This window comes from Phyllobates terribilis, unplaced genomic scaffold (assembly GCF_046119375.1).
Source record: "Phyllobates terribilis strain yellow unplaced genomic scaffold, ASM4611937v1 Scaffold_102__1_contigs__length_5892047, whole genome shotgun sequence".
NCBI lineage: Eukaryota > Metazoa > Chordata > Amphibia > Anura > Dendrobatidae > Phyllobates > Phyllobates terribilis.
This window is the reverse complement of record NW_027362862.1, coordinates 825996-852640: the sequence shown is the minus strand read 5'-3', so window position 1 is coordinate 852640 and position 26645 is coordinate 825996.

Sequence of the window (26645 nt, the reverse complement as noted above, 5' to 3'; positions counted from 1 at the left end):
CGCCGGAAAAATGACTAAGTACCCAAAAAAATGTTTTTCAACTTTTTTAAATTTTACCCCCGTGAGATATATATCATACACACACACATTTGTAACTCTCCTGGGGTACCCTCACACATATTATCCCCTCATTTAGTGGATATTTTCACAAAAAAGTGAAATTTTCAAAAATCCAGAAAATTGGCTGAAAACGACTAAATATCAAGGACTCATTGGGCGAATCGCTCTGGAACTAAAATCGGAATGCTCACTGACATTTCCCCTATCTGAAAGTCTGATAAATGCCAAAAAAATGACTAAGTCCCCAAAAAAATTTTTTAAAACTTTTTTCAATTTTACCCCCGTGGGATATATATTCTACCCACACACATTTGGAACTCTCCTGGGGTACCCTCACACATATTATTCCCTCATTTAGTGGATATTTTCACAAAAAAGTGAAATTTTCAAAAATCCAAATAATTGGCTAAAAACGACTAAATATCAAGGACTCATTGGGCGAATCGCTCTGGAACTGAAATCGGAATGCTCACTGACATTTCCCCTATCTGAAAGTCTGATAAATGCCGGAAAAATGACTAAGTCCAAAAAAAAATTTTCTTCAACTTCTTTCAATTTTACCCCCGTGGGATATATATTATACCCACACACATTTGGAACTCTCCTGGGGTACCCTCACACATATTATCCCCTCATTTAGTGGATATTTTCACAAAAAAGTGAAATTTTAAAAAATCCAGAAAATTAGCTGAAAATGACTAAATATCAAGGACTCATTGGGCGAATCGCTCTGGACCTGAAATCGGAATGCTCACTGACATTTCCCCTATCTGAAAGTCTATTAAACGCCGGAAAAATGACTAAGTCCAAAAAAAATTTTTTTTCAACTTTTTTCAATATTTCCCCCGTGGGATATATATTCTACCCACACACATTTGGAACTCTCCTGGGGTACCCTCACACATATTATTCCCTCATTTAGTGGATATTTTCACAAAAAAAGTGAAATTTTCAAAAATCCAGAAAATTGGCTGAAAACGACTAAAAATCAAGGACTCATTGGGCAAATCGCTGTGGAACTGAAATCGGAATGCTCACTGACATTTCCCCTATCTGAAAGTCTGATAAACTTTGGAAAAATGACTAAGTCCAAAAAAAAATTTTTTTCAACTTTTTTCAATATTTCCCCCGTGGGATATATATTCTACCCACACACATTTGGAACTCTCCTGGGGTACCCTCACACATATTATCCCCTCATTTAGTGGATATTTTCACAAAAAAGTGAAATTTTCAAAAATCCAGAAAATTGGCTGAAAACGACTAAATATCAAGGACTCATTGGGCGAATCGCTCTGGATCTAAAATCGGAATGCTCACTGACATTTCCCCTATCTGAAAGTCTGATAAATGCCAAAAAAATGACTAAGTCTCCAAAAAAAATATTTTTCAACTTTTTTCAATTTTACGCCCGTGGGATATATATTCTTCCCACACACATTTGGAACTCTCCTGGGGTACCCTCACACATATTACTCCATCATTTAGTGGATATTTTCACAAAAAAAGTGAAATTTTCAAAAATCCAGAAAATTGGCTGAAAACGACTAAAAATCAAGGACTCATTGGGCGAATCGCTCTGGAAGTGAAATCGGTATGCTCACTGACATTTCCCCTATCTGAAAGTCTGATAAACGCCGGAAAAATGACTTAAGTCCAAAAAAAAATTTTTTTAAACTTTTTTCAATTTTACCCCCGTGGGATATATATTCTATCCACACACATTTGGAACTCTCCTGGGGTACCCTCACACATATTATTCCCTCATTTAGTGGATATTTTCACAAAAAAGTGAAATTTTCAAAAATCCAGAAAATTGGCTGAAAACGACTAAAAATCAAGCACTCATTGGGCGAATCGCTCTGGAACTGAAATCGGAATGCTCACTGACATTTCCCCTATCTGAAAGTCTGATAAACGCCGGAAAAATGACTAAGTATAAAAAAAAAATTTTTTCAACTTCTTTCAATTTTACCCCCGTGGGATATATATTATACCCACACACATTTGTAACTCTCCTGGGGTACCCTCACACATATTATTCCCTCATTTAGTGGATATTTTCACAAAAAAAGTGAAATTTTCAAAAATCCAGAAAATTGCCTGAAAACGACTAAAAATCAAGGACTCATTGTGCGAATCGCTCTGGAACTGAAATCGCAATGCTCACTGACATTTCCCCTATCTGAAAGTCTGATAAATGCCAGAAAAATGACTAAGTCCAAAAAAAATTTTTTTTCAACTTCTTTCAATTTTACCCCCGTGGGATATATATTCTACCCACACACATTTGTAACTCTCCTTGGGTACCCTCACACATATTATTCCCTCATTTAGTGGATATTTTCACAAAAAAGTGAAATTTTCAAAAATCCAGAAAATTGCCTGAAAACGACTAAAAATCAAGGACTCATTGTGCGAATCGCTCTGGAACTGAAATCGCAATGCTCACTGACATTTCCCCTATCTGAAAGTCTGATAAATGCCAGAAAAATGACTAAGTCCAAAAAAAAATTTTTTTCAACTTCTTTCAATTTTACCCCCGTGGGATATTTATTCTACCCACACACATTTGTAACTCTCCTTGGGTACCCTCACACATATTATTCCCTCATTTAGTGGATATTTTCACGAAAAAAGTGAAATTTTCAAAAATCCAGAAAATTGGCTGAAAACGACTAAAAATCAAGCACTCATTGGGCGAATCGCTCTGGAACTGAAATCGGAATGCTCACTGACATTTCCCTTATCTGAAAGTCTGATAAACGCCGGAAAAATGACTAAGTATAAAAAAAAATTTTTTTCAACTTCTTTCAATTTTACCCCCGTGGGATATATATTATACCCACACACATTTGTAACTCTCCTGGGGTACCCTCACACATATTATTCCCTCATTTAGTGGATATTTTCACAAAAAAAGTGAAATTTTCAAAAATCCAGAAAATTGCCTGAAAACGACTAAAAATCAAGGACTCATTGTGCGAATCGCTCTGGAACTGAAATCGCAATGCTCACTGACATTTCCCCTATCTGAAAGTCTGATAAATGCCAGAAAAATGACTAAGTCCAAAAAAAATTTTTTTTCAACTTCTTTCAATTTTACCCCCGTGGGATATATATTCTACCCACACACATTTGTAACTCTCCTTGGGTACCCTCACACATATTATTCCCTCATTTAGTGGATATTTTCACGAAAAAAGTGAAATTTTCAAAAATCAAGAAAATTGGCTGAAATCGACTAAATATCAAGGTCTCATTGGGCGAATCGCTCTGGAACTGAAACCGGAATGCTCACTGACATTTCCCAAATCTGAAAGTCTGATAAACGCCAGAAAAATGACTAAGTCCAAAAAAAAAAATTTTCAACTTTTTTCAATTTTACCCCCGTGGGATATATATTCTACCCACACACATTTGGAACTCTCCTCGGGTGCCCTCACACATATTATTCCCTCATTTAGTGGATATTTTCACAAAAAAGTGAAATTTTCAAAAATCCAGAAAATTGGCTGAAAACGACTACATTTCAAGGACTCATTGGGCGAATCGCTCTGGAATTGAAATCGGAACGCTCACTGACATTTGCCCAATCTGAAAGTCTGATAAACGCCGGAAAAATGACTAAGTCCAAAAAAAAAAATTTTCAACTTTTTTCAATTTTACCCCCGTGGGATATATATTCTTCCCACACACATTTGGAACTCTCCTGGGGTACCCTCACACATATTATTCCCTCATTTAGTGGATATTTTCACAAAAAAGTGAAATTTTCAAAAATCCAGAAAATTGTCTGAAAACGACTAAAAATCAAGCACTCATTGGGCGAATCGCTCTGGAACTGAAATCGGAATGCTCACTGACATTTCCCCTACCTGAAAGTCTGATAAACGCCGGAAAAATGACTAAGTCCAAAAAAAATTTTTTTTCAACTTTTTTCAATTTTACCCCCGTGGGATATATATTCTACCCACACACATTTGGAACTCTCCTGGGGTACCCTCACACATATTATTCCCTCATTTAGTGGATATTTTCACAAAAAAGTGAAATTTTAAAAAATCCAGAAAATTGGCTGAAAACGACTAAAAATCAAGGACTCATTGGGCGAATCGCTCTGGAACTAAAATCGCAAAGCTCACTGACATTTACCCTATCTGAAAGTCTGATAAATGCCAGAAAAATGACTAAGTCCAAAAAAAAAAATTTTTCAATTTTACCCCTGTGGGATATATATTATACCCACACACATTTGTAACTCTCCTGGGGTACCCTCACACATATTATTCCCTCATTTAGTGGATATTTTCATGAAAAAAGTGAATTTTTAAAAAATCCAGAAAATTGGCTGAAATCGACTAAATATCAAGGTCTCATTGGGCGAATCGCTCTGGAACTGAAATCGGAATGCTCACTGACATTTCCCCTATCTGAAAGTCTGATAAACGCCGGAAAACTGACTAAGTCCAAAAAAAATATTTTTCAACTTTTTTGAATTTTACCCCCGTGGGATATATATTCTTCCCACACACATTTGGAACTCTCCTGGGGTACCCTCACACATATTATTCCCTCATTTAGTGGATATTTTCACGAAAAAAGTGAAATTTTCAAAAATCCAGAAAATTGGCTGAAAACGACTAAAAATCAAGGACTCATTGGGCAAATCGCTCTGGAACTGAAATCGGAACGCTCACTGACATTTCCCCTATCTGAAAGTCAGATAAACGTCGGAAAAATGACTAAATCCAAAAAAATTTTTTTTTCAACTTCTTTCAATTTTACCCCCGTGGGATATATATTCTATCCACACACATTTGTAACTCTCCTTGGGTACCCTCACACATATTATTCCCTCATTTAGTGGATATTTTCACGAAAAAAGTGAAATTTTCAAAAATCCAGAAAATTGGCTGAAAACGACTAAAAATCAAGGACTCATTGGGCGAATCGCTCTGGAACTGAAACCTTAATGCTCACTGACATTTCCCAAATCTGAAAGTCTGATAAACGCCAGAAAAATGACTAAGTCCAAAAAAATATATTTTTCAATTTTACCCCCGTGGGATATATATTCTACCCACACACATTTGGAACTCTCCTGGGGTGCCCTCACACATATTATTCCCTCATTTAGTGGATATTTTCACAAAAAAGTGAAATTTTCAAAAATCCAGAAAATTGGCTGAAAACGACTAAATATCAAGGACTCATTGGGCGAATCGCTCTGGAACTGAAATCGGAACGCTCACTGACATTTCCCCTATCTGAAAGTCAGATAAACGTCGGGAAAATGACTTAAGTCCAAAAAAATAATTTTTCAACTTTTTTCAATTTTACCCCCGTGGGATATATATTCTACCCACACACATTTGGAACTCTCCTGGGATACCCTCACACATATTATTCCCTCATTTAGTGGATATTTTCACGAAAAAAGTGAAATTTTCAAAAATCCAGAAAATTGGCTGAAAACGACTAAAAATCAAGGACTCATTGGGCAAATCGCTCTGGAACTGAAATCGGAACGCTCACTGACATTTCCCCTATCTGAAAGTCAGATAAACGTCGGAAAAATGACTAAGTCCAAAAAAAAATTTTTTTCAACTTCTTTCAATTTTACCCCCGTGGGATATATATTCTATCCACACACATTTGTAACTCTCCTTGGGTACCCTCACACATATTATTCCCTCATTTAGTGGATATTTTCACGAAAAAAGTGAAATTTTCAAAAATCCAGAAAATTGGCTGAAAACTACTAAAAATCAAGCACTCATTGGGCGAATCGCTCTGGAACTGAAATCGGAATGCTCACTGACATTTCCCCTATCTGAAAGTCTGATAAACGCCGGAAAAATGACTAAGTCCAAAAAAAAATTTTTTTCAACTTTTTTCAATTTTACCCCCGTGGGATATATATTCTACCCACACACATTTGGAACTCTCCTGGGGTACCCTCACACATATTATTCCCTCATTTAGTGGATATTTTCACAAAAAAGTGAAATTTTCAAAAATCCAGAAAATTGGCTGAAAACGACTAAAAATCAAGGACTCATTGGGCGAATCGCTCTGGAACTGAAACCTTAATGCTCACTGACATTTCCCAAATCTGAAAGTCTGATAAACGCCAGAAAAATGACTAAGTCCAAAAAAAAAATTTTTTCAATTTTACCCCCGTGGGATATATAGTCTACCCACACACATTTGGAACTCTCCTGGGGTGCCCTCACACATATTATTCCCTCATTTAGTGGATATTTTCACAAAAAAGTGAAATTTTCAAAAATCCAGAAAATTTGCTGAAAACGACTACATTTCAAGGACTCATTGGGCGAATCGCTCTGGAACTGAAATCGGAACGCTCACTGACATTTGCCCAATCTGAAAGTCTGATGAACGCCGGAAAAATGACTAAGTCCAAAAAAAAAAATTTTCAACTTTCTTCAATTTTACCCCCGTGGGATATATCTTCTTCCCACACACATTTGGAACTCTCCTGGGGTACCCTCACACATATTATTCCCTCATTTAGTGGATATTTTCACAAAAAAGTGAAATTTTCAAAAATCCAGAAAATTGGATGTAAAACGACTCAATAACAAGGACTCTTTGGGCGAATCGCTCTGGAACTGAAATCGGAACGCTCACTGACATTTCCCCTATCTGAAAGTCTGATAAACGTCGGAAAAATGACTAAGTCCAAAAAAAAAAAATTTTTCAACTTTTTTCAATTTTACCCCCGTGGGATACATATTATACCCACACACATTTGTAACTCTCCTGGGGTACCCTCACACATATTATTCCCTCATTTAGTGGATATTTTCACGAAAAAAGTGAAATTTTCAAAAATCCAGAAAATTGGCTGAAATCGACTAATTATCAAGGTCTCATTGGGCGAATTGCTCTGGAACTGAAATCGCAAAGCTCACTGACATTTCCCCTATCTGAAAGTCTGATAAATGCCAGGAAAATGACTAAGTCCAAAAAAAAATTTTTTTCAACTTCTTTCAATTTTACCCCCGTGGGATACATATTATACCCACACACATTTGTAACTCTCCTGCGGTACCCTCACACATATTATTCCCTCATTTAGTGGATATTTTCACAAAAAAGTGAAATTTTCATAAATCCAGAAAATTGGATGTAAAATGACTCAATAACAAGGACTCATTGGGCGAATCGCTCTGGAACTGAAATCGGAACGCTCACTGACATTTCCCCTATCTGAAAGTCTGATAAAAGTCGGAAAAATGACTAAGTCCAAAAAAAAAAATTTTTCAACTTTTTTCAATTTTACCCCCGTGGGATATATATTCTACCCACTCACATTTGGAACTCTCCTGGGGTACCTCACACATATTATTCCCTCATTTAGTGGATATTTTCACAAAAAAGTGAAATTTTCAAAAATTCAGAAAATTGGCTGAAATCGACTAAATATCAAGGTCTCATTGGGGGAATCGCTCTGGAACTGAAACCATAATGCTCACTGACATTTCCCAAATCTGAAAGTCTGATAAACGCCAGAAAAATGACTAAGTCCAAAAAAAAAATTTTTTCAATTTTACCCCCGTGGGATATATATTCTACCCACACACATTTGGAACTCTCCTGGGGTGCCCTCACACATATTATTCCCTCATTTAGTGGATATTTTCACAAAAAAGTGAAGTTTTCAAAAATCCAGAAAATTGGCTGAAAACGACTACATTTCAAGGACTCATTGGGCGAATCGCTCTGGAACTGAAATCGGAACGCTCACTGACATTTGCCCAATCTGAAAGTCTGATAAACGCCGGAAAAATGACTAAGTCCAAAAAAAAAAATTTTCAACTTTTTTCAATTTTACCCCCGTGGGATATATATTCTTCCCACACTCATTTGGAACTCTCCTGGGGTACCCTCACACATATTATTCCCTCATTTAGTGGATATTTTCACAAAAAAGTGAAATTTTCAAAAATCCAGAAAATTGGATGTAAAACGACTCAATAACAAGGACTCCTTGGGCGAATCGCTCTGGAACTGAAATCAGAACGCTCACTGACATTTCACCTATCTGAAAGTCTGATAAACGCCGGAAAAATGACTAAGTCCAAAAAAAAATTTTTTTCAACTTCTTTCAATTTTACCCCCGTGGGATATATATTCTACCCACACACATTTGGAACTCTCCTGGGGTATCCTCACACATATTATTCCCTCATTTAGTGGATATTTTCACAAAAAAGTGAAATTTTCAAAAATCCAGAAAATTGGCTGAAAACGAATAAATATCAAGGACTCATTGGGCGAATCGCTCTGGAACTGAAATCGGAACGCTCACTGACATTTACCCTATCTGAAAGTCTGATAAACGTCGGAAAAATGAGTAAGTCCAAAAAAAATTTTTTTCAACTTTTTTCAATTTTACCCCCGTGGGATATATATTCTTCCCACACACATTTGGAACTCTCCTGGGGTACCCTCACACATATTATTCCCTCATTTAGTGGATATTTTCACAAAAAAGTGAAATTTTCAAAAATCCAGAAAATTGGCTGAAAACGTCTAAAAATCAATGACTCATTGGGCGAATCGCTCTGGAACTGAAATCGGAATGCTCACTGACATTTCCCCTATCTGAAAGTCTGATAAATGCCAGAAAAATGACTAAGTCCAAAAAAATATTTTTTTCATCTTCTTTCAATTTTACCCCCGTGGGATATATATTATACCCACACACATTTGTAACTCTCCTGGGGTACCCTCACTCATATTATTCCCTCATTTAGTGGATATTTTCACAAAAAAGTGAAATTTTCAAAAATCCAGAAAATTAGCTGAAAACGACTAAATATCAAGGACTCATTGGGTGAATCGCTCTGGAACTGAAATCGGAATGCTCACTGACATTTCCCCTATCTGAAAGTCTGATAAACGTCGGAAAAATGACTAAGTCCCCAAAAATTTTTTTCACATTTTTTTCAATTTTACCCCCTTTTGATATATATTCTTCCCACACACATTTGGAACTCTCCTGGGGTACCCTCACACATATTATTCCCTCATTTAGTGGATATTTTCACAAAAAAGTGAAATTTTCAAAAATCCAGAAAATTGGCTGAAAACGACTAAATATCAAGGACTCATTGGGCAAATTGCTCTGGAACTGAAATCGTAATGCTCACTGACATTTCCCCTATCTGAAAGTCTGATAAACGCCGAAAAAATGACTAAGTTGTAACGGGTCTGGGAGGCGGAACCTCTGAGCAACTATACAAGGGTGCGGTCCTTGTAAGGAAGCGGGTGGCTCCCGGGGAAGACAGGCAGGTAGTCACGGCAAGTGACAGGGACAGTCTCTGGTTAGAAGGACGGGTACTCACGGCAAGTGACAGGGACAGTCTCTGGGTAGAAGGACAGCAGACAGGTGGCTGCTGAGCGCTCCCAGGTGAGCGGGCGAGAGTCTCAAGACGGGCAGGTGGTCACAGCAAGTGACGGCGGAGCCTCCAGGTAGGCTAGCAGACAGGTAGCAGGTGAGCGCTACCAGGTGAGCAGGCAAGAGTCTCTGGACGGACAGGTGGTCACGGCAAGTGACAGCAGATCCTCCAGGTAGGTTAGCAGACAAGTAGCAGGTGAGCGCTTCCAGGTGAGCAGGCAAAAGTCTCTGGACAGGCAGGTGGTCACGGCAAGTGACGGCAGAGCCTCCAGGTAGGCTAGCAGGCAGGTAGCAGGTGAGCGCTCCCAGGTGAGCAGTCAAAAGTCTCTGGACGGACAGGTGGTCACGGCAAGTGACGGCAGATCCTCCAGGTAGACTAGCAGACAAGTAGCAGGTGAGCGCTCCCAGGTGAGCAGGCAAAAGTCTCTGGACAGGCAGGTGGTCACGGCAAGTGACTGCAGAGCCTCCAGGTAGGCTAGCAGGCAGGTAGCAGGTGAGCGCTCCCAGGTGAGCAGGCAAGAGTCTCTGGACAGGCAGGTGGTCACGGCAAGTGACGGCAGAGCCTCCAGGTAGGCTAGCAGGCAGGTAGCAGGTGAGCGCTCCCAGGTGAGCGGGCAGGCTGGTCCATAGACAGACTGACAGGTGTCGGAAGGCAGACCGTCGGACCGCAGGCTTGCAAGCAGGTAGACAGATATCAGGCAGGTATCAAGCAGGAATCTGGCAGGAGACAGGCAGGTAACTGGTAACGGGACCTGAGGGCTGAAGCAGAGTGAAGGCTTTGCAACAACATTGCTCGGGCACCTCCATTTTGGAGGAGGTGCCTTATATATGGGAGGTCCTCCGGCAATTGGCCGGGGGACTCCTTAGGACGGCGCGCACGGTCCCTTTAAGAGAGGGGGAGCACGCGTCCTAATCACACTGCCGGGGAAGGAGCGCGTGCCGGAAGCAGCTGGGAGAGAAGCGCTGGAGGATGCCGCGCCAGGAGCGGGGAGGTGAGAGGGACGGCGTCTCTGCCTAGTATGGGGCAGAGACGCCGATGCTACAGCGCCCCCCCCTTTGGGCCCCCTCTTTTTTTGGCCAGAAACAAATTTTTCAAGGAGAAGCGGGGCGTTGATGTTCTCCCTGGGTTCCCAAGTTCTCTCCTCAGGACCAAACCCCTTCCAATCTACCAGAAAAAAGGTCTTTCCTCTTAACCTCTTGGGGGCCAGAATACTCTCTACCTCAAAGACGTCATCAGCGGAAACCGGAGCAGGAGGGGCACCTGGATTATTGGAAAAAGAGTTAAAGACAACGGGTTTGAGGAGAGATACGTGGAAGGAGTTGGGAATCCGTAGGGTGGCCGGGAGTTTTAATTTGTAGGCCACAGGGTTAATTTGCCTGAGGACTTCGAAGGGACCGATGAATCGAGGACCCAACTTGAAGGAGGGTACTTTGAGCCGCACATGTTTGGACGAGAGCCAAACCTTGTCTCCCGGACGGAATTGAGGCGGATCCAGACGTCTCTTATCAGCATATCTCTTCATCCGCTCAGAGGACAGAAGAAGAGCGGACCTGGTACTCTCCCAAATAGTAGAAAATTCGCTGACAAGAGACTCCGCAGCAGGGTTGTCCACAGAAACGGAGACAGGAAGCGGAATCCGGGGGTGCTGGCCATAGACAATAAAGAACGGGGACTTGGAAGAGGATTCGCTCTCATGGTTATTATAAGAGAACTCGGCCCAAGGAAGGAGGTCCACCCAATCAGAATGGTGGGCATTAACAAAGTGCCGGAGATAGCTGGTAAGGATCTGATTGATCCGCTCCACTTGACCATTGGACTGAGGGTGGTAAGCGGAGGAGAAGTCCAGGGTGACGTCCAGCAGTTTACATGTGGCTCTCCAGAAGCGTGAGGTAAACTGAACCCCTCGATCCGACACAATGTGGAGGGGTAGGCCATGGAGACGGAAGATATGGCGAATAAAGTCCTTAGCCATCTCAGGTGCAGACGGAAGACCAGGCAGGGGAATGAAGATGGCCATTTTAGAGAAGCTGTCCGCGACCACCCAAATGACAGTACACCCGGCAGACACAGGAAGATCGGTAATGAAGTCCATAGCGATGTGTTGCCACGGGGCAACAGGTATGGGAAGCGGCAGGAGATGACCAGCTGGTAAGTGTCTGGGAATTTTGTTGCGGCCACAAGATGAACAGGCAGAGACGAAGTCTACCACATCCTTACGCAGGGTAGACCACCAGTAATGCCGGGAAATGAGTAGGAAGGTCTTCTTTTGGCCGTCATGGCCAGCTAGTTTAGAAGAATGACCCCAGCGAAGAACCCTCTCACGGTCTGGAGGCGCCACGAACGTCTTGCAGGGTGGAAGACGAGTCAAATCCAAGGGGGCCACACTCATCACCTTGGAGGGGTCGATAATGTGCATAGGCTCCTCCTCTTAGTCGGAGGACAGGAAGGATCGGGACAAGGCATCAGCTTTTACATTTTTGTCCGCCGGGCGGTAATGAAGGATGAAATCGAAGCGGGCAAAGAACAAAGACCACCGGGCCTGACATGGATTAAGTCTCTGGGCATTTTGGAGATATGCCAGGTTCTTGTGATCCGTATAGATGATCACCGGGTATAGAGCCCTTTCAAGCAGGTAACGCCACTCCTCCAACGCCAATTTAACGACAAGCAGTTCTCGGTCTCCTATGGAGTAATTGCGCTCAGAGGAGGAGAAGATTTTAGAGAAAAAGCCGCAGGTTACCATTCTCCCGGAGGAAGACTTCTGGGTGAGCACCGCTCCGGCTCCAGAGGAGGAGGCATCAACCTCCAGGTAGAACTGTTTGTTGCAGTCCGGACGGTGCAGCACAGGGGCAGAGGAGAAGGCTTGTTTCATCGAAAGGAAGGCCTCCTCAGCTTCGGATGACCATACCTTGGGATTTGCTCCCTTACGGGTGAGTGCAGATATGGGCGCAGTCCGTGACGAGAAGTGAGGAATGAAGAGACGATAGTAATTAGCGAAGCCCAGGAATCGCTGTACCGCCTTCAAGCCCTCAGGATGGGGCCACTTTAGGACAGCAGAGAGCTTCTCGGGATCCATTCGCAAGCCTGTCTGGGAGATAACATAGCCCAGGAAAGGAAGAGAGGTCTGCTCAAAAAAGCACTTCTCGTATTTAGCATAGAGGTGGTTCTGCCTGAGCCTAAGCAGGACCTGACGAACATCCCTCCGGTGTGTGGGAAGATCCGGAGAGAAGACCAAGATGTCGTCCAGGTATACCACCACGCAGGAGTAAAGAAGGTCACGGAAGATGTCGTTGACCAGTTCCTGGAAGATGGCAGGAGCATTGCAGAGACCGAAGGGCATCACACGGTACTCATAGTGTCCATCCCGGGTATTAAATGCTGTTTTCCACTAGTCTCCCTGACGGATACGGACCAGGTTATACGTTCCACGTAGATCCAGCTTGGAGAAGATCCTGGCGCCTCTAAGACGATCAAATAACTCAGAGATGAGCGGAAGGGGGTATTTATTTTTAACCGTGATCCGATTGAGTCCTCTATAGTCAATACAGGGACGCAGCGAGCCGTATTTCTTTTTGACAAAGAAGAATCCGGCTCCAGCCGGGGAGGTAGATTTCCGGATAAATCCCCTAGCCAGATTCTCTTCAATGTATTCAGACATGACCCGGGTCTCGGCTGCAGACAACGGGTAGATACGTCCACGGGGAGGAGTGGTGCCAGGTACCAGGTCGATCGGGCAGTCATATGGCCTATGGGGTGGCAACGTCTCTGCTTCCTTCTTACCGAAGACGTCCGCATAGGGCCAGTAAGGAGCCGGGAGACCTGGTAAATTAGCTGGAGTTGGCGGAGGGCGAGCTGGGCGGACCGGAACCAGGCAAGTCCTATGGCAGTCTGGACCCCATCGGAGTACTTCACCGGATCGCCAGTTCAATACGGGTTCGTGTGTCTGGAGCCAAGGTAGACCTAGCAACAGGGAGTGAGAAAGTCCGGACAACACATGGAATGAGATTTCCTCAGAGTGCAGCATTCCCACCTGCAGGGTTATGGGTTCAGTGACGAGCAGGATAGACTCCGAGAGAAGTCTTCCATCCACGGAGGCGACTGTTAATGGTTCAGCCAGGGACTTGGTGGGAATACGGTATCTCTCTACCAGAGACTGGGAGATGAGGTTTCCAGCAGCTCCAGAATCCAGGTGGGCGAGTTCAAAGTGACGGTTTTCTCCCCAAGCAATAGAGACCGGTAAAGCCAGAGAAGGAGAGGGCTTACTTTTGTCTAGGACGACCTCTCCGAGCGGTCCTAGACACTGGCGTTTCCCGGCTTCTCCGGGCAGGAACGGATGAAGTGCTCCATACTGCCACAATAGAAACAGCTTCTCTCGGTTCGGCGAGATTCTTGGCGAGATCTGACCATTTTTGTCTGGTCGATCTGCATAGGTTCAGGCGAGATCGCCCGCGGAGTGACTGATTGAGAGGCAGGTCTCAGGGATGTAGGAGCAGAGCAAGAAAAGTCTTTCTCCCAGGTAGTCTTTTTGGCACGTTCTTGGAACCGGATGCCAATCCGGGTAGCTAGTGACACCAGGTCATCCAGAGTGGTAGGAATGTCCCGACCAGCTGTTAATCCGACCGGAAAGACCCTCCCAAAAGACGGACACCAGAGCCTCATTTTCTCAGGCAAGCTCAGAAGCGAGGGTGCGGAACCGTATGGCATATTGGCCCACGGTGAGACTCCCTTGGCGGAGACGTAGCAGAGAGGAGGCAGAAGAGGTTTTCCGTCCAGGTTCATCGAAGACTTTCCGGAAAGCAGCGAGGAATGATGGCAGGTCGGACACCAGGGGATCCCCTCTCTCCCACAGGGGATTTAGCCATGCCAGTGCCTCCTCAGTGAGATGGGACATGATGAAGGCCACCTTGGCCCGGTCGGAGATGAACTGGTATGCCAATAGCTCAAAGTGCAGGGTGCACTGGTTTATGAAACCCCGACCTAAAGTAGGTTCGCCGGCAAAGCGTGGAGGTGCCAGAAGCCGAGGTCCATAGTCGGGTACCATGAAGGGACTGGATTGCGGTACCGCAGGAATGGGCACGGCTGGACCAGAGGTAGACATAGACAAGTCACACAATGCGCCTAGACGAGAGTTAACGGACCGTAGATAGGACAGTACCACCTCCTGCTGAGTTTTCTGACGTAAGACTTCCTGGTGCAGATCGGAGATCTGGGGGCCACCGGGTTCCATGGCCCGAGCAAACTGTAATGGGTCTGGGAGGTGGAACCTCTGAGCAACTATACAAGGGGGCGGTCCTTGTAAGGAAGCGGGTGGCTCCCGGGGAAGACGGGCAGGTAGTCACGGCAAGTGACAGGGACAGTCTCTGGGTAGAAGGGCAGGTAGTCACGGCAAGTGACAGGGACAGTCTCTGGGTAGAAGGACAGCAGACAGGTGGCTGGTGAGCGCTCCCAGGTGAGCGGGCGAGAGTCTCTGGATGGGCAGGTGGTCACAGCAAGTGACGGCAGAGCCTCCAGGTAGGCTAGCAGGCAGGTAGCAGGTGAGCGCTCCCAGGTGAGCGGGCAGGCTGGTCCATAGACAGACTGACAGGTGTCAGAAGGCAGACCGTCGGACCGCAGGCTTGCAAGCAGGTAGATGGATATCAGGCAGGTATCAAGCAGGAATCTGGCAGGAGACAGGCAGGTAACTGGTAACGGGACCTGAGGGCTGAAGCAGAGTGAAGGCTTTGCAACAACATTGCTCGGGCACCTCCATTTTGGAGGAGGTGCCTTATATATGGGAGGTTCTCCGGCAATTGGCCGGGGACTCCTTAGGACGGCGAGCGCGGTCCCTTTAAGAGAGGGGGAGCGCGCGCACGCGCCCTAAGCACACTGCCGGGGAAGGAGCGCGTGCCGGAAGCAGCGGGGAGAGAAGCGCCGGAGGACGCCACGCCAGGAGCGGGGAGGTGAGAGGGACGGCGTATCTGCCTAGTACGGGGCAGAGACGCCGATGCTACATAAGTCCAAAAAAAAAAATTTTTCAACTTTTTTCAATTTTACCCCCGTGGGATATATATTCTACCCACACACATTAGGAACTCTCCTGGGGTACCCTCACACATATTCATTTAGTGGATATTTTCACAAAAAAGTGAAATTTTCAAAAATCCAAAATATTGGCTGAAAACGACTAAATATCAAGGACTCATTGGGCAAATCGCTCTGGAACTGAAATCGGAACGCTCACTGACATTTCCCCAATCTGAAAGTCTGATAAACGCCAGAAAAATGACTAAGTCCAAAAAAAAAGTTTTTTCAACTTCTTTCAATTTTACCCCCGTGGGATATATATTATACCCACACACATTTGTAACTCTCCTGGGGTACCTTCACACATATTATTCCCTCATTTTGTGGATATTTTCACAAAAAAGTGAAATTTTCAAAAATCCAGAAAATTGGCTGAAAACGACTAAATATCAAGGACTCATTGGGCGAATCGCTCTGGAACTGAAATAGGAATGCTCACTGACATTTCCCCTATCTGAAAGTCTGATAAACGCCGGAAAAATGACAGTCCAAAAAAAATTTTTTTTAAACTTTTTTCAATTTTACCCCTGCTGGATATATATTCTACCCAAACACATTTGGAACTCTCCTGGGGTACCCTCACACATATTATTCCCTCATTTAGTGGATATTTTCACAAAAAAGTGTAATTTTCAAAAATCCAGAAAATTGGCTGAAAATGATTAAATATCAAGGAATCATTGGGCGAATCGCTCTGGAACTGAAATCGGAACGCTCACTGACATTTCACCTCTCTGAAAGTCTGATAAACGCCGGAAAAATGACAGTCCAAAAAAAAATTTTTTCAACTTTTTTCAATTTTACCCCCGTGGGATATATATTCTTCCCACACACATTTGGAACTCTCCTGGGGTACCCTCACACATATTATTCCCTCATTTAGTGGATATTTTCACAAAAAAGTGAAATTTTCAAAAATCCAGAAAATTGGCTGAAAACGACTAAATAACAAGGACTCATTGGGCGAATCGCTCTGGAACTGAAATCGGAACGCTCACTGACATTTCCCCTATCTGAAAGACTGATAAACGGTAGAAAAATGTCGAAGTCCAAAAAAATTTTTTTTTCAATTTTTTTCAATTTTACCCCCGTGGGATATATATTCTACCCACACACATTTGGAACTCTCCTGGGGTACCCTCACACATATTATTCCCTAATTTAGTGGATATTTTCACAAAAAAGTGAAATTTTCAAAAATCCAGAAAATTGGCTGAAGACGACTAAAAATCAAGGACTCATTGGGCGAATCGCTCTGGAACTGATATCGGAATGCTCACTGACATTTCCCCTATTTGAAAGTCTGATAAACGCCGGAAAAATGACTAAGTCCAAAAAAATTTTTTTTTTTTATTTTTTCAATTTTACCCCCGTGGGATATATATTCTTCCCACACACATTTGGAACTCTCCTGGGGTACCCTCACACATATTATTCCCTCATTTAGTGGATGTTTTTACAAAAAAGTGAAATTTTCAAAAATCCAGAAAATTGGCTGAAAACGACTAAATAAGAAGGACTCATTGGACGAATCGCTCTGGAACTGAAATCGGAACGCTCACTGACATTTCCCCTATCTGAAAGTCTGATAAACGTCGAAAAAATGACTAAGTCCAAAAAAAAAAATTTTTCAACTTTTTTCAATTTTACCCCCGTGGGATATATAATCTACCCACACACATTTGGAACTCTCCTGGGGTACCCTCACACATATTATTCCCTAATTTAGTGGATATTTTCACAAAAAAGTGAAATTTTCAAAAATCCAGAAAATTGGCTGAAAATGACTAAATATCAAAGACTCATTGGGCGAATCGCTCTGGAACTGAAATCAGAATGCTCACTGACATTTCCCCTATCTGAAAGTCTGATAAACGCCGGAAAAATGACTGAGTCCAAAAAAAAATTTGTTTTCAACTTTTTTCAATTTTACCCCCGTTGGATATATATTCTACCCACACACATTTGGAACTCTCCTGGGGTACCCTCACACATATTATTCCCTCATTTAGTGGATGTTTTCACAAAAAAGTGAAATTTTCAAAAATTCAGAAAATTTTCTGAAAACGACTAAATAACAATTACTCATTGGGCGAATCGCTCTGGAACTGAAATCGGAATGCTCACTGACATTTCCCTTATCTGAAAGTCTGATAAACCGCAGAAAAATGTCGAAGTCCAAAAAAATTTTTTTTTCAATTTTTTTCAATTTTACCCCCGTGGGATATATATTCTACCCACACACATTTGGAACTCTCCTGGGGTACACTCACACATATTATTCCCTAATTTAGTGGATATTTTCACAAAAAAGTGAAATTTTCAAAAATCCAGAAAATTGTCTGAAAACGACTAAATATCAACGACTCATTGGGCGAATCGCTCTGGAACTGAAATCGGAATGCTCACTGACCTTTCCCCTATCTGAAAGTCTGATAAATGCCAGAAAAATGACGAAGTCCCAAAAAAAATTTTATTCAACTTCTTTCAATTTTACCCCCGTGGGATATATATTATACCCACACACATTTGTAACTCTCCTGGGGTACTCTCACACATATTATTCCCTCATTTAGTGGATATTTTCACAAAAAAGTGAAATTTTCAAAAATCCAGAGAATTGGCTGAAAACGACTAAATATCAAGGACTCATTGGGTGAATCACTCTGGAACTGAAATCAGAATGCTCACTGACATTTCCCCTATCTGAAAGTCTGATAAACGTCAGAAAAATGACTAATTCCAAAAAAAAAAAATTTTCAACTTTTTTCAATTTTACCTCCGTGGGATATATATTCTACCCACACACATTTGGAACTCTCCTGGGGTACCCTCACACATATTATTCCCTCATTTAGTGGATATTTTCACAAAAAAGTGAAATTTTCAAAAATCCAGAAAATTGACTGAAAACGACTAAATGTCAAGGACTCATTGGGCAAATCGCTCTGGAACTGAAATCGGAATGCTCACTGACATTTCCCCTATCTGAAAGTCTGATAAACGCCGGAAAAATGTAGAAGTCCAAAAAAAAATTGTTTTCAACTTTTTTCAATTTTACCCCCGTGGGATATAAATTCTACCCACACACATTTGGAACTCTCCTGGGGTACCCTCACACATATTATTCCCTCATTTAGTGGATGTTTTCACAAAAAAGTGAAATTTTCAAAAATTCAGAAAATTGGCTGAAAACGACTAAATAACAATTACTCATTGGGCGAATCGCTCTGGAACTGAAATCGGAATGCTCACTGACATTTCCCTTATCTGAAAGTCTGATAAACCGCAGAAAAATGACTAAGTCCAAAAAAAAATTTTTTTCAACTCCTTTCAATTTTACCCCCGTGGGATATATATTATACCCACACACATTTGTAACTCTCCTGGGGTACTCTCACACATATTATTCCCTCATTTAGTGGATATTTTCCCAAAAAAGTGAAATTTTCAAAAATCTAGAAAATTGACTGAAATCGACTAAATATCAAGGTCTCATTGGGCGAATCGCTCTGGAACTGAAATCGGAATGCTCACTGACATTTCCCCTATTTGAAAGTCTGATAAACACCGGAAAAATGACTAAGTCCAAAAAAATTTTTTTTTAATTTTTTTCAATATTTCCCCCGTGGGATATATATTCTACCCACACACATTTGGAACTCTCCTGGCGTACCCTCACACAAATTATTCCCTCATTTAGTGGATATTTTCACAAAAAAGTGAAATTTTCAAAAATCCAAAATATTAGCTGAAAACGACTAAATATCAAGGACTCATTGGGCGAATCGCTCTGGAACTGAAATCAGAATGCTCACTGACATTTCCCCTATCTGAAAGTCTGATAAATGCCTGAAAAATGACTAAGTCCAAAAAAAATTTTTTTTCAACTTCTTTCAATTTTACCTCCGTGGGATATATATTCTTCCCACACACATTTGGAACTCTCCTGGGGTACCCTCACACATATTATTGCCTCATTTAGTGGATGTTTTCACAAAAAAGTGAAATTTTCAAAAATCCAGAAAATTGGCTGAAAACGACTAAATAACAAGGACTCATTGGGCGAATCGCTCTGGAACTGAAATCGGAACGCTCACTGACATTTCCCCTATCTGAAAGTCTGATAAACGGCAGAAAAATGTCGAAGTCCAAAAAAATTTTTTTGTACATTTTTTTCAATTTTACCCCCGTGCGATATATATTCTACCCACACACATTTGGAACTCTCCTGGGGTACCCTCACACATATTATTCCCTCATTTAGTGGATATTTTCACAAAAAAGAGAAATTTTCAAAAATCCAAAATATTGGCTGAAAACGACTAAATATCAAGAACTCATTGGGCGAATCGCTCTGGAACTGAAATCAGAATGCTCACTGACATTTCCCCTATCTGAAAGTCTGATAAATGCCAGAAAAATGACTAAGTCCAAAAAAAAATTTTTTTCAACTTCTTTCAATTTTACCCCTGTGGGATATATATTATACCCACACACATTTGTAACTCTCCTGGGGTACTCTCACACATATTATTCCCTCATTTAGTGGATATTTTCCCAAAAAAGTGAAATTTTCAAAAATCTAGAAAATTGACTGAAATTGACTAAATATCAAGGTCTCATTGGGCGAATCGCTCTGGAACTGAAATCGGAATGCTCACTGACATTTCCCCTATTTGAAAGTCTGATCAACACCGGAAAAATGACTAAGTCCAAAAAAATTTTTTTTAATTTTTTTCAATTTTACCCCGGTGGGATATATATTCTTCCCACACACATTTGGAACTCTCCTGGGGTACCCTCACACATATTATTCCCTCATTTAGTGGATATTTTCACAAAAAAGTGAAATTTTCAAAAATCCAGAAAATTGGCTGAAAACGAGTAAATATCAAGGACTCATTGGACGAATCGCTCTGGAACTGAAATCGGAATGCTCACTGACATTTCCCCTATCTGAAAGTCTGATAAACGCCGGAAAAATGACAGTCCAAAAAAAATTTTTTTCAACTATTTTCAATTTTACCCCCGTGGGATATATATTCTACCCACACACATTTGGAACTCTCCTGGGGTACCCTCACACATACTATTCCCTCATTTAGTGGATATTTTCACAAAAAAGTGAAATTTTCAAAAATCCAAAATATTGGCTGAAAACGACTAAATATCAAGGACTCATTTGGCGAATCGCTCTGGAACTGAAATCGGAACGCTCACTGACATTTCCCCTATCTGAAAGTCTGATAAACGCCAGAAAAATGACTAAGTTCAAAAAAAAAATTTTTTCAACTTTTTTCAATTTTACCCCTGCTGGATATATATTCTACCCACACACATTTGGAACTCTCCTGGGGTACCCTCACACATATTATTCCCTCATTTAGTGGATATTTTCACAAAAAGTGTAATTTTCAAAAATCCAGAAAATTGGCTGAAAACGATTAAATATCAAGGCATCATTGGGCGAATCGCTCTGGAACTGAAATCGGAACGCTCACTGACATTTCCCCTATCTGAAAGTCTGATAAATGCCAGAAAAATGACTAAGTCCAAAAAAAAATTTTTTTCAACTTCTTTCAATTTTACCCCTGTGGGATATATATTATACCCACACACATTTGTAACTCTCCTGGGGTACTCTCACACATATTATTCCCTCATTTAGTGGATATTTTCCCAAAAAAGTGAAATTTTCAAAAATCTAGAAAATTGACTGAAATTGACTAAATATCAAGGTCTCATTGGGCGAATCGCTCTGGAACTGAAATCGGAATGCTCACTGACATTTCCCCTATTTGAAAGTCTGATCAACACCGGAAAAATGACTAAGTCCAAAAAAATTTTTTTTTTTTTTTTTTCAATTTTACCCCGGTGGGATATATATTCTTCCCACACACATTTGGAACTCTCCTGGGGTACCCTCACACATATTATTCCCTCATTTAGTGGATCTTTACACAAAAAAGTGAAATTTTCAAAAATTCAGAAAATTGGCTGAAAACGACTAAATAACAATTACTCATTGGGCGAATCGCTCTGGAACTGAAATCGGAATGCTCACTGACATTGCCCCTATCTGAAAGTCTGATAAACACCGGAAAAATGACTAAGTCCAAAAAAAATTTTTTTTCAATTTCTTTCAATTTTACCTCCGTGGGATATATATTCTGCCCACACACATTTGGAACTCTCCTGGGGTACCCTCACACATATTATTCCCTCATTTAGTGGATGTTTTCACAAAAAAGTGAAATTTTCAAAAATCCAGAAATTGGCTGAAAACGACTAAATAACAAGGACTCATTGGGCGAATCGCTCTGGAACTGAAATCGGAACGCTCACTGACATTTCCCCTATCTGAAAGTCTGATAAACGGCAGAAAAATGTCGAAGTCCAAAAAAATTTTTTTGTACATTTTTTTCAATTTTACCCCCGTGCGATATATATTCTACCCACACACATTTGGAACTCTCCTGGGGTACCCTCACACATATTATTCCCTAATTTAGTGGATATTTTCACAAAAAAGTGAAATTTTCAAAAATCCAGAAAATTGGCTGAAAACGACTAAATATCAAGGACTCATTGGCGAATCGCTCTCGAACTGAAATCGGAATGCTCACTGACATTTCTCCTATCTGAAAGTCTGATAAACGCCGGAAAAATGACTAAGTCCAAAAAAATTTTTTTTTAAACTTTTTTCAATTTTCCCCACATGGGATATATATTCTACCCACACACATTTGGAACTCTCCTGGGGTACCCTCACACATATTATTCCCTCATTTAGTGGATATTTTCACAAAAAAGAGAAATTTTCAAAAATCCAAAATATTGGCTGAAAACGACTAAATATCAAGGACTCATTTGGCGAATCGCTCTGGAACTGAAATCGGAATGCTCACTGACATTTCCCCTATCTGAAAGTCTGATAAACGCCAGAAAAATGACTAAGTTCAAAAAAAAATTTTTTTCAACTTTTTTCAATTTTACCCCTGCTGGATATATATTCTACCCACACACATTTGGAACTCTCCTGGGGTACCCTCACACATATTATTCCCTCATTTAGTGGATATTTTCACAAAAAGTGTAATTTTCAAAAATCCAGAAAATTGGCTGAAAACGATTAAATATCAAGGAATCATTGGGCGAATCGCTCTGGAACTGAAATCGGAACGCTCACTGACATTTCCCCTATCTGAAAGTCTGATAAATGCCAGAAAAATGACTAAGTCCAAAAAAAAATTTTTTTCAACTTCTTTCAATTTTACCCCTGTGGGATATATATTATACCCACACACATTTGTAACTCTCCTGGGGTACTCTCACACATATTATTCCCTCATTTAGTGGATATTTTCCCAAAAAAGTGAAATTTTCAAAAATCTAGAAAATTGACTGAAATTGACTAAATATCAAGGTCTCATTGGGCGAATCGCTCTGGAACTGAAATCGGAATGCTCACTGACATTTCCCCTATTTGAAAGTCTGATCAACACCGGAAAAATGACTAAGTCCAAAAAAATTTTTTTTTTTTTTTTTTCAATTTTACCCCGGTGGGATATATATTCTTCCCACACACATTTGGAACTCTCCTGGGGTACCCTCACACATATTATTCCCTCATTTAGTGGATCTTTACACAAAAAAGTGAAATTTTCAAAAATTCAGAAAATTGGCTGAAAACGACTAAATAACAATTACTCATTGGGCGAATCGCTCTGGAACTGAAATCGGAATGCTCACTGACATTGCCCCTATCTGAAAGTCTGATAAACACCGGAAAAATGACTAAGTCCAAAAAAAATTTTTTTTCAATTTCTTTCAATTTTACCTCCGTGGGATATATATTCTGCCCACACACATTTGGAACTCTCCTGGGGTACCCTCACACATATTATTCCCTCATTTAGTGGATGTTTTCACAAAAAAGTGAAATTTTCAAAAATCCAGAAATTGGCTGAAAACGACTAAATAACAAGGACTCATTGGGCGAATCGCTCTGGAACTGAAATCGGAACGCTCACTGACATTTCCCCTATCTGAAAGTCTGATAAACGGCAGAAAAATGTCGAAGTCCAAAAAAATTTTTTTGTACATTTTTTTCAATTTTACCCCCGTGCGATATATATTCTACCCACACACATTTGGAACTCTCCTGGGGTACCCTCACACATATTATTCCCTAATTTAGTGGATATTTTCACAAAAAAGTGAAATTTTCAAAAATCCAGAAAATTGGCTGAAAACGACTAAATATCAAGGACTCATTGGCGAATCGCTCTCGAACTGAAATCGGAATGCTCACTGACATTTCTCCTATCTGAAAGTCTGATAAACGCCGGAAAAATGACTAAGTCCAAAAAAATTTTTTTTTAAACTTTTTTCAATTTTCCCCACATGGGATATATATTCTACCCACACACATTTGGAACTCTCCTGGGGTACCCTCACACATATTATTCCCTCATTTAGTGGATATTTTCACAAAAAAGAGAAATTTTCAAAAATCCAAAATATTGGCTGAAAACGACTAAATATCAAGGACTCATTGGGCGAATCGCTCTGGAACTGAAATCAGAATGCTCACTGACATTTCCCCTATCTGAAAGTCTGATAAATGCCAGAAAAATGACTAAGTCCAAAAAAAATTTTTTTTCAACTTCTTTCAATTTTACCTCCGTTGGATATATATTCTGCCCACACACATTTGGAACTCTCCTGGGGTACCCTCACACATATTATTCCCTCATTTAGTGGATGTTTTCACAAAAAAGTGAAATTTTCAAAAATCCAGAAATTGGCTGAAAACGACTAAATAACAAGGACTCATTGAGCGAATCGCTCTGGAACTGAAATCGGAATGCTCACTGACATTTCCCCTATCTGAAAGTCTGATAAACGGCAGAAAAATGTCGAAGTCCAAAAAAAAATTTTTTTTTACATTTTTTTCAATTTTACCCCCGTGGGATATATATTCTACATATATTCTACCCACACACATTTGGAACTCTCCCGGGGTACCCTCACACATATTACTCCCTAATTTAGTGGATATTTTCACAAAAAAGTGAAATTTTCAAAAATCCAGAAAATTGGCTGAAAACGACTAAATATCAAGGACCCATTGGGAGAATCGCTCTCGAACTGAAATCGGAATGCTCACTGACATTTCCCCTATCTGAAAGTCTGATAAACGCCGGAAAAATGACTAAGTCCAAAAAAAATTTTTTTTTTACTTTTTTCAATTTTCCCCACATGGGATATATATTCTACCCACACACATTTGGAACTCTCCTGGGGTACCCTCACACATATTATTCCCTCATTTAGTGGATATTTTCACAAAAAAGAGAAATTTTCAAAAATCCAGAAGATTGGCTGAAAACGAATAAATCTCAAGGACTCATTAGGCGAATTGCTCTGGAACTGAAATCAGAATGCTCACTGACATTTCCCCTATCTGAAAGTCTGATAAACGCCGGAAAAATGACTAAGTCCAAAAAAAAAAATTTTTCAACTTTTTTCAATTTTCCATTCATGGGATATATATTCTACCCACACATATTTGGAACTCTCCTGGGGTACCCTCACACATATTATTCCCTCATTTAGTGGATATTTTCACAAAAAAGTGTAATTTTCAAAAATCCAGAAAATTGGCTGAAAACGAGTAAATATCAAGGACTCATTGGACGAATCGCTCTGGAACTGAAATCGGAATTCTCACTGACATTTCCCCTATGTGAAAGTCTGATAAACGCCGGAAAAATGACAGTCCAAAAAAAATTTTTTTCAACTATTTTCAATTTTACCCCCGTGGGATATATATTCTACCCACACACATTTGGAACTCTCCTGGGGTACCCTCACACATACTATTCCCTCATTTAGTGGATATTTTCACAAAAAAGTGAAATTTTCAAAAATCCAAAATATTGGCTGAAAACGACTAAATATCAAGGACTCATTTGGCGAATCGCTCTGGAACTGAAATCGGAACGCTCACTGACATTTACCCTATCTGAAAGTCTGATAAACGCCAGAAAAATGACTAAGTTCAAAAAAAAAATTTTTTCAACTTTTTTCAATTTTACCCCTGCTGGATATATATTCTACCCACACACATTTGGAACTCTCCTGGGGTACCCTCACACATATTATTCCCTCATTTAGTGGATATTTTCACAAAAAGTGTAATTTTCAAAAATCCAGAAAATTGGCTGAAAACGATTAAATATCAAGGACTCATTGGGCGAATCGCTCTGGAACTGAAATCGGAATGCTCACTGACATTTCCCCTATTTGAAAGTCTGATCAACACCGGAAAAATGACTAAGTCCAAAAAAATTTTTTTTTTATTTTTTTCAATTTTACCCCGGTGGGATATATATTCTTCCCACACACATTTGGAACTCTCCTGGGGTACCCTCACACATATTATTCCCTCATTTAGTGGATCTTTACACAAAAAAGTGAAATTTTCAAAAATTCAGAAAATTGGCTGAAAACGACTAAATAACAATTACTCATTGGGCGAATCGCTCTGGAACTGAAATCGGAATGCTCACTGACATTGCCCCTATCTGAAAGTCTGATAAACACCGGAAAAATGACTAAGTCCAAAAAAAAATTTTTTTCAACTTCTTTCAATTTTACCTCCGTGGGATATATATTCTGCCCACACACATTTGGAACTCTCCTGGGGTACCCTCACACATATTATTCCCTCATTTAGTGGATGTTTTCACAAAAAAGTGAAATTTTCAAAAATCCAGAAATTGGCTGAAAACGACTAAATAACAAGGACTCATTGGGCGAATCGCTCTGGAACTGAAATCGGAACGCTCACTGACATTTCCCCTATCTGAAAGTCTGATAAACGGCAGAAAAATGTCGAAGTCCAAAAAAATTTTTTTTTTAATTTTTTTAAATTTTACCCCTGTGGGATATATATTCTACCCACACACATTTGGAACTCTCCTGGGGTACCCTCACACATATTATTCCCTCATTTAGTGGATGTTTTCACAAAAAAGTGAAATTTTCAAAAATCCAGAAAATTGGCTGAAAACGACT